General features: G+C 41.0%; 1 protein-coding gene across 2 annotated transcripts in view; it reads right to left on the minus strand.

Moving 5' to 3' along the window:
- Positions 1-17082, minus strand: part of FRMD3 (FERM domain containing 3) — a 341097-nt gene that overhangs the window by 180522 nt on the left and 143493 nt on the right. The gene's annotated exons all lie outside the window — the stretch shown is intronic.

The following is a 17082-nucleotide window of genomic DNA, read 5'->3' on the forward strand; positions in this document are numbered from 1 at the left end:
GGCTTCCGAACTCTTGAGTGCAATCCACAGTGAGAAATTCATTTTCACACTGTGAGCCATTTTACACACACACACATACACACACACGAAACCAAAGGGACACCAAAAAAGGAACCAAAAGAACACCAAACAATGCCCTGCATAGATGCAGCACACTTGACTATTTAATTCTAGTATTGCCATTTACTTTCTAGAATGCTTTTAATGATTTAGAACACTGATTTCACAGCTCAGTGTCTAGTAGAAACCCATAGTTTGCAAAACCACACACAATTCCACATACTACACATCTGGCTGCTTGCTCCAGCTGCTCTGTAGTATTCATTCATTCACTCTTCACAATAGCCTTACAAAGAAGGTCCCCATTTTAAATCTAAAGAGAGGTTAAGTGGCTTGCCCAAAGTCACAAAATATGTACGGAGCAAAGCAGGATTTGACCTAGACCACCAGGCTGCAGAATCTGGGCTCTGTGTCATTTTGCCTCTCTAGAGCACTGGTGAACCTACTGGGACTCTGCTAGAACACAAGGTCTAGATGGTAAGGAAATGCAATGAATTTATCAGTGGAACCACCCCAATTCCCATCAGGGAAGGTGGAAAACCTGCTGCCTCAGGCCTCACAGACACATCACATCCATAAATCAACATACAAAAGCGTGTGGTAGACCAGGGTTTGGGGGGAAGACCAGGATTGGGATTCAGAGACAGGTCTGGGTGACCTTGAGCAAACTTCCCAGCTGTCTCCACATCAGTAAAATGAGTTGGTTGGACTAGATTCTAAATTGGCTAGATGATTTTTCCCTCTAAAGTTCTATGAGTAAGAGACGTATCCGCCAAATCTGATTAAGATAAATACCATTACAACAAAACTCCTTAATAGCAAGGACTCTTCCAAGCCCTCATCAGGATATTTGATAACTTTCTGCTTCAATCAAGTCGCTGACAGACCCATGGAGTGTTGTGGGGGTGGAATGTGACCTACAAAAATTAATGAAGAAATCAGAGACCTTAAGTGAGCCACTCTTCCAATCCACTTTAAAACAATTTCGGAAGATTGGTTTGGTCTATGCTACATGATTATTTTTTCATTAGAAACCACTACCACCAGATGAAGAAGTCATTCATTGGCCTGGGATGCAGTGCACTGAACAAAGGATTAGTGCTTATAAGCACATACTGTGATGTGAAGCCTCAATTTTCCTGAAATCACTTTTGAGTATAAATTTGGATGAGCTTTTAACCTTTTCTTTCTTTCTAACAGAACCCATTTGATGTAGCTCAAAAGGGACAAAACGTCAAAATGGATAGATTTCTGTAATAGTTTTTAAATCAGGAGGCTCAAATCACAAGCTATATCTGATGACAGCTACATTTGATGTCCAGAATATAATCAATGGATATAGTACCTTTCAAAGATTTATTCTGCAACCTGTCCATCTTAGATGCAGCTGCAGGATCAAGTCACTGAACATAACACAAGTTCATCATTCTATGATTAGATTGCCAAGCTCTCCGCAGCAGAATTTACTATGGTGGACTACCCCCAACATATGCGAGACACACAAGACCTGTGGGTTAAGGCAATGCCTTGTAATGATGGGCGATTGAACAGGCCTTGATTGTGCAAGACAGCTACTGTGCCCTGAAGAAGTAGTACTCCAAAGCACAACAAAGATTTTTTTTAATGATTAAGCACAGCAACCAATATATACTCTAAAGCAATATCTCTGACTACTTAAGAACCTTGAGAGAAGGAAACACCACTGCAGACAATGTAGTGACTGGATAATACAACTCCATCAGAAACAGGGATCAATGCCTCCCACCAAAGCAGATGAGGCCAGTTCCCATGGGTCTAGGCTTCCACGTGGATTCCAGGTCTGTGCTCCTCAGAGCACCACTCTCAGTCCAGCAATATTATAGCAAACTCAGCATGACTTAGGAGGGAGCTTGTTAGAAACACAGAATTCCAGGCACTGTCCTAGACCAAGTGAACCTAACCTACACTTCAGCAAGATCTCTCAGTTATTCATAGGCTCATTCAAGTTTGAGGAGCACTGGTCTAGAGAACTTTTCCCAATATGCTGCTGCTCCTGCTGCTAAGTCGCATCAGTCGTGTCCGATTCTGTGCGACCCCATATATGGCAGCCCACGAGGCTCCCCCATCCCTGGGAAGAGTGCAAAAATTGTATCTGTATCCAGAAGGTACATTTTTTTCTCAAGAAAAAAAAAAATGCCAATTTTTCCCTGTGAATTGTCTATTCCTAAGTCAGAAAGATCAAAGATTTTTCCAGCCTAGAGAACAGAAACTGCCCAGAATCTGAAACAGAAACAGAATCTGCAGGCTGTCCGCCAATCTCATCATCTCTAGATGCTCTGTGTTGCTTCCTCGTGCCAAGGAAGCCAGTTTACATCTTCATGTTCTGCTCTGTTCCACTCCTCCCTGGAAAGCATGACAATGCTTTTAAGTCACGGAAATTCCTATCAGTCTCATTTTTGTGCATGAAGCCCAGTACGTGCCTAAACAAAAAGACCACCTGGGCCCAGTGTCAAGAGTTGGAAAAGTTTGTTCGGGAATCAGTAATGCAAGAGTGTAGAAGTCCAGCAGCCAGTCCCACACACCTCACTTCAGCGAATGAGCTTAGGGGTGATCTCTGGTTCTACCCCACACCTCTAGCCCCTAGAACTCTGGTGAATGACTCAGACCTTCCATTGGTTTCCTCCTGAGGTTTCTGATAGTAGAGGCCATTATTCACACTCTTAGTGTCTACCTAAGCCGGTGTCTAGCACACTGTTACTGAATCAAAAAACGAGGCACTGCTTTCTCTCATGGAAAACCTAGGTTCTAGAAACTAACAGTGAGTCTCGGGCAAGACACCTAGTTCTATTTTTAGAGATTCTTCAAACATAGTAGAATTAGTTGACTTTCACCCTAATCCTTCAAGGTCTACACAGAGAAGTGGTTACCAAGGATTTCAAGTATTAATATAAAGACTTCTTTTTAACGTCAAAATTTCATTGATTCTCCCACAAGATAGCAGTTATATTTTTAGTACCAACTGAAGAGTAAAGAAAAATCAACTAGCTTCCTTAGAGCTGTTACACAAGTTGTGATTTATTAATCACAACAACTTTCACACATGTGGAGAACAATAGGGCACAAATATGTGAGCAGGGCCTTCTACAAAGGTCAGTAGGATGTTATGGTCCACACCTCAAGAAAGCACTTGAAATACAGACTTTTGATGCCATCTCGAAATGAAGTTATATAGTCTCAGGGTTGAAAGAATAATCTGTTTACCATACACAAACTCGCATCCCAAAACTGGTCCACACTGTGAATTGACACTTACAAAGACTATCCTAAAATATTGTAAATACTGTTGTTTAACATTTTTGTGTGTGCTATGCTCAGTTGCTCAGTCATGTCCGACTCTTTGTGACCTCATGGATTGTAGCCCGCCAGGCTTCTCTGTCCATGGGATTCTCCAGGCAAGAATGCTGGAGTGGGTTGCCATGCTCTCCTCCAGGAGATCCTCCCAACCCAGGGATCGCAAGCACATCTCTTGCGTCTCCTGCATTGGCAAGTGGACTTTTTACCACATTTTTAATGTGTTAAAAATCTAAACAAATCCAGTCAAGGTGTGGTCTATGGACTTGCTAGAATGTATAATCTTTGTTACTGGGCCATCATAGGTGCAGAAATTACATTAATTTATTGTATTGTGTTTTCTACAAGTATTGGTCAAAATCAGATTGGGGGAACAAGATCCAGTACTAGTTTCTCACCAGAGTTTAACACACTGACCTAAACCAGGCTGTCATGTTTGAGGGTTTGGTGTGGGGTCTCTTTATACCAGAAGCCTCAAACAGTGAAGGGGGCTGGGCCCTCTCTCCACCTCCTCTGTCCATTTTTTTTGACAATCCTTATTTTGCATGTGATCCCTGAACATCTTCCAGTAATCCCACATTATCTCAGGGTTCTCTTTCACAGATTAGAAAAGAACCTAATTTTCACAGTCAAAAACTAGACTATTTTTCAGAAAATCCCTCTCTCCTCCTCACCCCAAAGTTTGTACTAGAAAGCCTTAAGTCATGAAATCTCTGAGACTTAGTTTCTTCTTGCATGAAAGGGGAATAACAATGATAAATCCCAAATCTACCCCACTGGGGTTAATTTGAGGCTCATTCACATATTTGTTAAACATCTGTCATACAACAGGCATTGGGATAGGAATTAGAGAAAAATAATGAGCAAAACACAATCTATAATCTCACAGACCTTAAAAATCTGTGGCTTGTAAAACATGAAAGCATTTTTGCAAACTGTAAAGCACTATACCAATGTAAGATATCATTACTACTGATAATTAGAATTATCATAATCTTAAATCTTTGTCTCCAGTTTCATAGCCAAGATACAAGAAAGTTAAGAAAAACAGTATTCACTTCTGAGAATTGGCCTCTATGTGAGAAAAAGTGAACAAAGAGACAAAGAACTTCTTTTTTTTTTTGCTTAACTCCTTGTCATCAGTTGCTGATGTGCGTTTACTTCAACTCCCTGGTTCAATGACAAGGTTAAAACAACAATATATTTGTGCTTAAAGAAAAAGAACATGAAAAATCCACTGACTAAATCAGCCATGGCTTGTCTTCAGTGAAAAAGTATGGCACGTTTCAATTCCTAATTCCTAAAACTTCAGGTCAAGATTTTTGTTTTGCTGAAGAATTCCTTTTTATATAAATTTTAAAAATGTTATTGAAATATAGTTGATTTACAATGTTATGTTAGTTTCACATGTAAATCAAAGTGATTCAGTTATATATACATATATTCAAGACATTTTGCTACCTTTTAGATATTGGTTAAATGAGGAAAAGAGTATCAACCCCCAAAATACTTAGTGTTTTGTTTTAGCAACACAAAATACTTATGTGTTGCTATAAACCAATATTTAGGGTTTGAATAGGTAACTTCAGGAATGAAGGTATGAACATAATAATAATAATTACTATATACTGAACACTTACTGTACCCCAAGAATTGTGTTACATACATTTAATTTCCTAATAGCAGGTAGATTATCAGGTAACTCATGTTCTCCCCATGTCACAGATTTTTTAAATGGACTCAGAAAAGTTAAGTTTCTCATGTTACAGATTTTTTAAATGGACTCATAAAGGTTAAGTTTGTGTGTCAAACCCAGGTCCAACATGCCTAAGCAGTTGTAGGAACCCAATCTGCAATATTCCCCCTTTTCTCTATGTAGAGACAGAAGAAAACAATGGTATGAGGATTAGGGAACAGTATCAAGTGCCCCAGTTACTAGAATTTGGACCCTGGCAGGAAGACGCACTGGTTATCGACCATTATACCAGATCTAAAGAGAGGCAGTTTTATAAAATACAAACCATATTAGCATAGACGTCAACAGGTTAATTGCCCAGCATTCATACACCCCTTTGTCTTTCCTAAAAGAACCCAGATTTTGTTCAGTTCAGGCATACACATACATGTGTATAAACGTTATGTGCAAACACAGGTGGACACAAACAGCATGAGCCTCAGGAAACTATAAGCCACTATTACCTTCTGGACTCAAGCTGAGTTAGTGAAAGGGTTTTCTCACCTCCCTTATCTGATTGGTTCAGGAAAAGACACATGACCTAGTTTAGGCCAATGAGACCTGAGGAGCAACTGACTGACGTTTCTGAGATGGTTCTCACTTGCTCTTCTGAAAGAGCTTATGGAAGAGACTTTCTGTTCACTCTGGATGTTGTTACATAAAAGCCTGAGGCCTGGAACTGCTGCAGCCATTTTGAAACCAAACTATTTCCAAGGAGAGTGGAGTTTGTGTTTGCAGATCATCAATCAGGAAGCTCACCCTAAGTGTGAACTTCCAAGGATGCCAACAACAGTCCTTGTTGTTTCTGACAGTACAAGTTGATCTTTCTGCTTATCATGCTCAACATGTTGCCTCTGGTGAGAAGGTAAATCAGTGCCTCAAGCCAAGCAGAAGAGCACAAGGAGAATGACAGTGCTGATGTGAAACACAGTCAGAGGTTACTGACTAAAGAACCAGAGAGTTAAGTCCATCTACCAACAGGTTCTATTTGGCCAGCACGGTGTTTTTGTGTCTTTAAACTGGGAGACTGCACATGATACCTGCTGCTGGCTGCTCTTGAAAAGGTAGAGGGTCTGGAAGGTAGACCATGAAGGTTTGCTCAGCTCAGGATCACTGCCTCTTCTATAGTAGGGGAACCCTGCAGTCTACTACATTTCCACATATCATCACCCAGTCTTCCACATCTCTCACTTCTCTAACCCCTAGAGAAATGTGTTTACAACCCTAATCTGAGGCAAACTAGAGGCTTTTGAAAGGGTTCCTTGAAAGAATTTTCCTTTAACTACTCAGAAGCATCCTTATAGCCCAGAAAAGCCCTCAGTGGACACAGCTTTGAGCTGCCCTCTGAAGCTGTCCAGCCACTGAAGTTCTAGCACCTTTGGAGGGAAAAGGGCCCAACACAGGCCAGACTGTAGGAAGGATCACTGAGATGAGGGGAACAGGCAGTGGTCTGAAGAATCTGAAGCACAGACCAGGACGCTGGAAACAGTTCATTTTGGGGCTGGCACCCCAGGAACCCTCTCTGACAAACAGAAGTGGGGCTGCCAGACCTAGTTTTCTAGTAATAAAGGTTGTGAGTTTCTTGTTCAAAGGGCCCCTTTGTTTGGAACTCTTCACTTGCAGGAGCTGCTCTTGAGAAGGGGCGGCCCCCGCATCTTCACATATAGGGAAGAGCAGCTTTGTCAGTCTCTGCTGGGTCTTCCACCTGGGAAGGAAGAATCCAATTCCCATGTGGATACCTAGAGACTCCAAATGGGGCTTCTAGACAATGGTGAGGCCCAAAACAGCAACCGCATACTCAGTTTGCTGCCAGGAGCATGTCTTCTGGGCTTCCAGGTGGTGCTAGTGGTAAAGAACCTGCCTGTCAATGCAGGAGACTAAGAGACATGGGTTCAATCCCTGGGTCAGGAAGATTTCCCTAGAGGAGGGCATGGCAACCCGCCCCAGTATTCTTGCCTGGAGAATCCCACAGACAGAGGAGCCTGGTGGGCTACAATCCATGCGGTCGCAAAGAGTCGGACACAACTGAAGCGACTTAGCATGCATGTGTGCGTGTCTTCTAGGAACAGGTGGTTACATTTCTTGCATGAATTAAGAGCCTCAATCCATTCACTTACATTGGCAGATAAATGAAAGATAGAACTAGAAACTGGCAAACTGAATAGTTCTGCTTCTATTGTGAAGAATAAGCATCTGTTGATTTAAGAAAGATTGTGGTTTGACTGAATAACATAAAAAATGCTCTGTTTATATCTATGCTTAAAAAGTTCAACCATATTTGTGTAAATTCATACATTTTGTTTGGGAGACACCACAGCTTTAACCAAAACAGAATATAGTGTTAGAAAGGAATTAGCTTTTATAATTGGAATTTAAATAGCAAGTGATATATCACTTTGTTAATTGTTCCTTCCTATTGCAGCCAGTAACTGGTATTTAATATCTGGCTGTGACATATATTCAGAAAATTGCATCATCCTCAGACAGCGAGGAAAGAAGTAATATTAAGGCTGTTTAAATGAAGAGAAATTTAAAGGAAAACAAGTATAGAGGAATCTCTCATGGTTCAATCTGTGGTTCTTACACAGAAATTAAAAGTTTTTCATTTGTGTTATTTTTTTCAGAAATATAAAAGGTAAAACCAAGGTTTCAAGAAGCTGAAGGCCTAATTCTAAGTATTTATCTCCTTTATAGTAATAATCAGCATATTATGGCTAATATAATTAGGAAAATATAGGCTAGACTGATTAAAGGCATTTTTGTTAAAAATACATATTTATAATGTGGGGGAAGAGAGGGCATAGTTATGACTGTAGCAGTGACATAAAAGTTAGAAAATAACAAAAAAAATACCAAAGCCAGACAGTTACTGGGGTAAAAAACAACTGCCTGAAAATGAGTATCTGGCTAAAAGTAAAGGTCAGACAAAAGTGGCCACCTAGACACACCAGGGTCTTTGGCAGAGAGTCAAAACCCACTACCTCAGTTCTGTGGTAGCCTCTATACACTCTGAGGAGACAGAAATATACTGCCATCCTCACAGCTAGAAGCTTACTTGTATCAGGGCTGAGGAAGATAAAGGGGTCCCATGGAAGAAATAAAACAAAACTGCAGCCACAAGAAGATAAAGTAGCCAGGACAGGTTGGCCACTCTCCCCACTGCCCGAGTCCTGAGTGGCGTCTTCTGAAGGGTGACCAAGGTGACTGAGCAGGCAGAGTGGCTTAGTCAGTAATGGTTCCATCTATTCGCTTTTCTTCTGAGTGTTTTCCACCTCAGTTATCTCTCCAGTGTTCCACAGCTTCCATCCTAAAGGATGGGCTGTGTGTCTGCACTGAGTCAGAGGGTTGTTTCTCTTCTGACTGGCACACAGATCCATCCCAATGTTTGGGGAATCACATTTGATGTGTCCACTGTATGTTTGGGGAATCATATTTGATGTGTCCACTGTTCTTAGCAATTTCCATCACTGACTTGATGGACACGAGTTTGAGTAAACTCCAGGAGTTGGTGATGGACAGGGAAGCCTGGCATGCTACAGTCCATGGGGTTGCAAAGAGTTGGACACAACTGAGCCACTGAACTGAACCTCTGAATGATTTTAGAGTTTTCCAATTCTAATCCTTTCCACAATTTCAAAAAGTGTTTTGTTGTGTTTTGGTTTTTTTAATCTCAAGCTAAGGAATCCAAGGTTCAGAAAGTGTAATTAACTTATTCAGGGTCAACACAGCTAGAAAGTAGCAAAGTCAATATTTAAAACCAAGTCTGCTTGATTTGGTTATTACAGTCAATGATTAAAAATGAAATTATTCTTCACTGTATAAAGAACATCTGCAAAACAGCTAACATCATACTTAGCAGAGAAAAATTAGATGCTTTAAGCCAAAGCTAACATTATACTTAACTGAGAGAAACTAGATGCTTCCTCACTAAGATCAGATACAGGCAAGGACAGCCTCCTCACTACTTCTAAAACATCATGTTGAAAGTTCTAGTTAATGCAGTAAGAAGGAAATAAAAGACAACTAAAATCCGGTGCAGCCAAATAAATAAATAAAAGAAGTAAATGGAAGGCAGACAGATTGGGAAGGAGGCAATAAAACTGTCTCTATTTGGAGATTACGTGATTGTCTTTGTAGAAAACCCAAAAGAATGGACAAAAGAAAATTTCCTTGAACTAAAAAGTAATTATAGCAAGGTTGCAGGATACAAAGCAAAATATACAAAAGTGAATTGCGGGCTTCCCTGGTGGTCCAGGGGTTAAGAATCCACCTTACAATGCAGGGGACACTGGTTTGATCCCTAGTCTGGGAAGGTCCCACATGCTGCAGGGCAACTAAGCCTGTGTGTTGCAATTACTGAGCCCACAGGCAGCAACTACTAAAGCCCGCACACTGTAAACCCGTGCTCTACAAGAGAAGCCACATCCATGAGAAGCTCACACACCACCACTTGAGTAGCTCATGTTCTCCACAACCAGAGACAGCCTGCGTGTAGCAATGAAAACCCAGTGCAGCCCCCCAAAAGTGAACTGCTTTCCTATATATTAGCAAAGAACAACTGTAAGTTGAAATTGAAAACAGCACCATTTACATCACCACCAAAAATATTAAACACACTGGTACAAATGTGTACAAAATCTGTGTGAGGAAAACTACAAAATTCTGATGAAAGAAACAAAAGAATATCTGACTAAATGGAGAGCTATTCCATGTTCATGCAGATAAGACTCTATATTGTCAAGATGTCAGTTCTTCCCAACTTGAGCTACAGATTCAACGCAAGCCCAATTAAAATCTCAGCGGTTCCTTTGTGTATGCCAACAATCTGATTCTAATGTTATTACAGAAAGGGAAAAGATCCAGAATGGCCAATACAATATTGATGAAGGGCAAAGTCAGAGGACTGACACTACTCAACTTCAAGACTTAGTATAAAGTTTCAGTGATCAAGACAGTGTGGTATTGGCAGGGTAATTGACAAATATGGCAGAAACCAGAATAAAGAGCCCAGAACAGCAGAGCCCAGAAATAGACCCACACAAATATAGTAAACTAGCCTTTGAAGAGAAGGAATGGCAACCCACTCCAGTACTCTTGCCTGGCAAATCCCATGGGCGGGGGAGCCTGGTAGGCTGCAGTCCATGGGGTCGAGAACAGTCGGACACGACTGAGCGACTTCACTTTCACTTTTCACTTTCATGCATTGGAGAAGGAAATGGCAACCCACTCCAGTGTTCTTGCCTGGAGAATCCCAGGGATGGGGGAGCCTGGTGGGCTGCCGTCTCTGGGGTTGAACAGGGTTGGACATGACTGAAGCGACTTAGCAGTAGCAGCAGCCTTTGACAAAGGAGCAAAGACAGTTCAACTGAGAAAAAGTCTTTTCAACAAATGGGGCTAGAACAACTAGAAATACACATGCAAAAAAAAAAGAATTTGGATGCAGACCTTACACCTTTAAAAAAATTAACTCAAAATGGATTATAGACCTACACGTAAACCACAAAACTATAAAACCTCCAGAAGGAAATACAGGACAAAATCTAGGTGACCTGGGTTTTCATTGGCTTTTCATATACAATCCAAAAAGCATAACTGACGACAGAAAAAAAATTGATAAGTTGGACTTCATTAAAATTTAAAACATTCGTTCTGCAAAAGAAAACTATTCAGAGAATGAAAAAACAAGCCAAGATTTGAAGTGTTTGTGTAACACATATCTGACAAAGGATTTGTATCCAAAAATACACAAAGCACTCATAATTCAACAATAAATTACAAACAATTTTAAAAGTGGGCAAAAGACCTTAACAGATAATTCATCAAAGAACACATGAAAAGATGCCCCACAACGCATGTCATTAGAGAACTGCAAACCGAAACAACAACGAGATGCCACCACATGCCTATTAGATAGCTAAAATCCCAAACATTGACAACACCAAATACCGACAAGGGCGTGGAGCAACAGGAACTCTCACTCACTCCTGACAGAAACATAACACGGTGCAGTCACTTTCAAAGACAGTTTGGCTGTTTCTTATGAAGTCAAATGTAGGCTCAATCCAGAAATTTTACTCCTAGATATTTACCTTGAAGAGTAAAAATCTTATGGCCATACAAAAATGTGAACACAAGTGTTTATAGCAGCATTATTCACAATTTCCCCAAATTGGAAGCAACCAAGATGTCCTTCAAGAGATATATGGATAAAAAAACTGGTACATCTATATAATCGGATAATATTCAGTGGTAAAAAGAAATTTGCTTTTAAGCCCTAACATGAAAGAATAAAGTGAAAGTCACTCAGTCCTGTCCAATTCTTTGTGATACCATGGACTGTGTAGCCTGCCAGGCTCCTCTCTCCATGGAATTCTCCAGACAAAAATACTAGAGTGAGTTGCCATTTCATTCTCTAGGGGATCTTCCCAACCCAGGGATCAAACTCAGGTCCCCTGCATTGGCAGGAAGATTCTTTACCATCTGAGCCACTGGGGAAAGGAAACTTAAATGCACGTTATTAAGTGAAAGATGCTAGTCTGAAAAGGTTACCTATTATATTGTGTATAAATGACATCCTGGAAAAGGCAAAACTATAGAGACAGTAAAAAGATCAGTGGCTACTGACTGTGTGGATCACAGTAAACTGTGGAAAATTCTGAAAGAGATGGGAATACCAGACCACCTGACCTGCCTCTTGAGAAATCTGTGTGCCGGTCAGGAAGCAACAGTTAGAACTGGACATGGAACAACAGACTTGTCCCAAAGGAGTACGTCAAGGCTGTATATTGTCACCATACTTATTTAACTTATATGCAGAGTACATCATGAGAAACGCTGAGCTGGAAGAAGCACAAGCTGGAATCAAGATTGCCGGGAGAAATATCAATAACATCAGATATGCAGATGATACCACCCTTATGGCAGAAAGTGAAGAGGAACTAAAGAGCCTCTTGATGAAAGTGAAAGAGGAGAGTGAAAAAGTTGGCTTAAGGCTCAACATTCAGAAAACGAAGATCATGGCATCCAGTCCCATCACTTCATGGGAAATAGATGGGAAAACAGTGGAAACAGTGGCTGACTTTATTTTGGGGGGGGCTCCAAAATCACTGCAGATGGTGACTGCAGCCATGAAATTAAAAGACGTTTACTCCTTGGAAGGAAAGTTATGACCAACCTAGATAGCATATTCAAAAGCAGAGACATTACTTTGTCAACAAAGATCCATCTAGTCAAGGCTATGGTTTTTCCAGTAGTCATGTATGGATGTGAGAGTTGGACTAGAAAGAAAGCTGAGCGCCAAAGAATTGATGCTTTTGACCTGTGGTGTTGGAGAAGACTCTTGAGAGTCCCTTGGACTGCAAGGAGATCCAACCAGTCCATCCTAAAGGACATCAGTCCTGAATGTTTATTGGAAGGACCGATGTTGAAGCTGAAACTCCAATACTCTGGCCACCTGATGCGAAGAGTTGACTCATTGGAAAATACCCTGATGCTGGGAACAATCGAGGGCAGGAGGAGAAGGGGACAACAGAGGATGAGATGGTTGGATAGCATCATTGGCTCAATGGACATGGGTTTGGGTAGACTCCGGGAGTTGGTGACGGACAGGGAGGCCTGGTGTGCTGCGGTTCATGGGGTTGCAAAGAGGTGGACACGACTGAAGCGACATAGCAGCAGCAGCAAAGCTACTCTAAAACAGAGTCTATTAACCTAAAAAGAAAGGAAGGGAAAGTGGGGAGAAGGAGAAGGGAGGGGAGGGGGAAACCGGCAGAGCACCTCAGGGGATATGAACATAAAACTTGCAACTCAGGAGACTGACCAAGGAAATAAATTTAACAAAATAATCTTGTAATTATCCAGAATAAAATTAAACATAAAGATCTCTTTTTCATTATTTAAAGTTCCAAAGGGGAAAAGTACTGCTTTAAGTAATCTCCACTCTGGTAGACAAGATTTTAAGCAAAGTGCTTTCAAGCTGTCTGCATTAATCAATACTTCCAGAATTTAAGTACATCTTCACTTAATACCTGCTTTTTCCCTTAGTTTAGCCTATGATCTGCAACATTTGTCTCTCTAACAGGTGTTGTGAAATAGACAGGCCAAACCCTCTGGATTTCATGTCGCCCTGAGCCCCAGCATTAGGAGAGCAGACATGAGCATTACCTCTTCTTCTGAGATTGAAATGGGCAGGAATTTGCTTAGAGACTCTTGAGTGGCTGGCATTGTGGACCACACTATTTCAATTACTTCAACTAGGCATTTAATTTAATCCACATGAGCCCAAGAGCTAGCTGCTTTTCCATTTTTAGGAGGGGAAAATAAAGCTTAGAGTGATTGAGTAACTTGCCCAAAGTCACACAGAAAGCAAATGGCAAAATTCAGGTTTGAACTCCAGCCTGGAGTTAGTCTGGAAAGGAAAGACCAGAATCATTAAAAGGAGCAATGTTGCCTGCTAAGTCGCTTCAGTCACGTCTGACTCTGTGACACTATGGACCATAGCTCTAGGCTCCTCTGTCCATGGGATTCTCCAGGCAAGAATACTGGAGTAGATTGCCATTTCCTCCTCCAGGGGATCTTCCCAACCCAAGGATCAAACCCAAGTCTCTTATGTCTCCTGCACTGGCAGGAGGGTTCTTTTTTTTTTTTTTTAAACTTTACATAATTGTATTAGTTTTGCCAAATATCAAAATGAATCTGCCACAGGTATACAAGGAGGGTTCTTACTTTAATTTAAAAGGGGAAGAATTACAGGATGTTAGAGTTGAAAGGTACTGTAGAGAGAATCTGATCCAAACCATTTCAGAAATGGGGAAACTGAGGCTCAGAGAGGTTAAAATGAAATAACTTAGTGTTGGAGCTGAGACTTGAAATCAAGAGTTGGAGCCAAGATATACCAGTCAGGGTAGGCTAGGTTAAGCTGCAGTAACAAAAAATTCCAGGAACTTTCCTGGCAGTCCAGGTTAGGACTCCACACTTCCACTGAAGGGGGTGCAGGTTCAGGCCATGGCTGGGAACTAGAATCCCACATACTACCTGCATGGCCAAAAAATATATAAAATAAAAAATCACTTCATTAAAAAAAGTCCAACATGTCATAGAGCTAATATCACAAAGGTTTATTTCTTGCCTGCAATATATAGCTGATGCTGATTTGATAGGGGAGGGCTTTTCTCATCATAGCTTAGGGACTCCAAATGATGAATTCTTCTTGGAAGCAGCTTCAACAATAATCACAGCAATGGGAAGGGAATATGGTGAATCCTATGCCTGCTTTGAAACATGTCACTTCAATGTGGCGTACACACACACACACACACACACACACACACACACAGAGGAATATTACTCGGGCATAAAAAAGAATAAAATAATGCCATCTGAAGCAACATGGATGAACCTAAAGCAAAGCAAGTCGGACAGAGGACAAATATCACTTGATATAACATATGTATCATTTTAAAAAATGATACAAATGAACTTATTTACAAAACAGAAAGAATCACAGAGCTAGAAAACAAATTTATGGTTACAAAAGGGGAAGGGGCATGGAGAGATAAATCAGGAGTTTGGGATTAGGAGATACAAGGTACTACATGTAAAATAGATAAATTCCTACTGTATAGCACAGGGAAGTATATTCAATATCATAAACAATAATGGAAAAGAATTTGAAATATATATATAATTGTTTCATATACATATACATAACTGAATCACTTTGCTGTATACCAGAAACTAACATAGCACTATAAATCAACTCTACTTCAATAAAAAGTATGTCACCTCAGCTCATTAGCTAAAGCAAGTTAAAAATCTTGCCTAACTTTAAGAGAAGTTATTGCTGTTCAGTCACTAAGTTGTGTTCTACTATTTGTGACCCCATGGACTGCAACATGCCAGGCTGGGAAATGAAATTCCATGCGCCCATAAGGATGAGAAATGAAATACTTATGAAGAATCCTAATATTTGTCATACAAGGATTGGTCTGGCAGTTAACTTAATCAGCATAATATGCTAGATTTGCCCTCTGAAAGAGAATTTTTTAAATATTCACCTAGAACTACAGTATTGCCACCCACTTTGCAATCTTCACAAATTTACCTTGGGCATCTCTAACTACTTAAGGAATTCAGTGCCTTTGGAGTCTGAGATCTACCTGGAATCACCAGCTGATCACATTATTTTAACAATTATGTGAGAATATAGGGCTTTAAGAAAAACATGGCAATGGTCAACTAGGAGCTGCCATTCATACACAGGGAGAGCAAAGAGATCATTTCTGTTTATGGAATTCTCAAGGCACCCAGGAGCTTAATAATGAAGATAGACTTTCTCCTGAAATTGCATACAGATGTCTACACTGAGCTCAATAGTTATTTAAAAAAAAACCATATAGGTTCATTATGCATAGATCCCCTTCATAGTCCCTCCCGTCTATCTGTCGAGAGCCTTGGGCAGAGGGATCCTCCGGCTTCTGAGACTAATCTGACAAGTCAGATCTTGGTCCATTCAAAGTGATGAGGTAAAGCAGCTGGAACAAGAGTCATTGAATTGTTTATGGAGAAATTCAAAACCACTTACGTGGTTAGTGAGGCTTTGCTCAGCTTAAGGAAAGACTTTCCCCCATCCAGGCAGTTAAAAAAGAAATAAAACTAAACAAGGGCAAAGAGATGAATTTGCAAGCAGATCAATACATGTAGCTCTATTACATCCATGGGAGTCGACATGGCTCGGCCTTACACCCTACCCGAACACATTTAAGTACTGAAGAGAAATTCAATTCTCCAGAATTTGTTTTCAAGTAACATTTAGGAGAATCCAAGGTCTAACCCGCAACACTTCCCAAACCCTCTTTTGCCTCTCCAAATTGTCTTTGCCCTCCAGGTGCTGTGAAAACTCTTACTCCCAAATTCCCGCCCCATTGCTGAACTAAAGGCTTCATGTTTTATATCCCCATCCCCTCTCTCTCCTCTATTAGGATGCCTGTTGGTAGCCTTATTCACAACAAGAAATAATTTTTCCTCCCCAGGAGAATGGAGGAGGGAGAAACTGGGCAGAAGGGCAGCTTGAAAGTTCATGCAGGCTTAGAACTACAGAAGTGAAGAGGCTTTTTTTTTCAATTTCTTTTTTTAATTGGAGGATAATTGCTTTACAATGTTGTGTTGGTTTCTCCTATGAACAACCTGAATCAGCTGTAAGCATACGTGTATCCCACCCCTGCCATCCCAGCCCTCTAGGTCATCACAGAGCACCGAGCTGAGCTCCCTGTACTGTACAGCAGCTTCCCACTAGCGATCTGTTTCACACATGCCAGTGCATATATGTCAGTGCCGCTCCTCAATTTGTCCCTCCCTCTCCTTCCCCGATGATATATCTACAAATCTGTCCTCTGCATCTGAATCTCTATTCCTACCCTGCAAATCAGTACCATTTTTCCTGGATTCCATATATATGATAATGCGTTAATATACAATATGTTTTTTTCTCTTTATGGATTGCTGCTGTTGCTGCTGCTGCTAAGTCGCTTCAGTCGTGTCTGACTCTGTGCAACCCCATAGACGGCAGCCCACCAGGCTCCCCCGTCCCTGGGATTCTCCAGGCAAGAACACTGGAGTGGGTTGCCATTTCCTTCTCCAATGCGTGAAAGTGAAGTCGCTCAGTCGTGTCTGACCCTTAGCGACCCCATGGACTGCAGCAGGCTACTTTTGTCCACGGGATTCTCCAGGCAAGAGTACTGGAGTGGGTTGCCATTGTCTTCTCCGATATAACAGCCTCTAGGTTCAACCATCTCACTCTTTAAAGGGCACTCTGCAATGGCGCAGGACACATCACCACCCAGGAAGTATCCTGACAAAGTTGCTAAGACTGGGGATGGAACAGGCTGGGAATGAAAGAGGAGATTCACTGAACTAGTGAATTAGTCCCAAAATATTTCCCACTACACCAGCATAAACAT

This window comes from Bos indicus x Bos taurus, chromosome 8 (assembly GCF_003369695.1).
Source record: "Bos indicus x Bos taurus breed Angus x Brahman F1 hybrid chromosome 8, Bos_hybrid_MaternalHap_v2.0, whole genome shotgun sequence".
In the NCBI taxonomy this organism is placed as follows: Eukaryota; Metazoa; Chordata; class Mammalia; order Artiodactyla; family Bovidae; genus Bos; species Bos indicus x Bos taurus.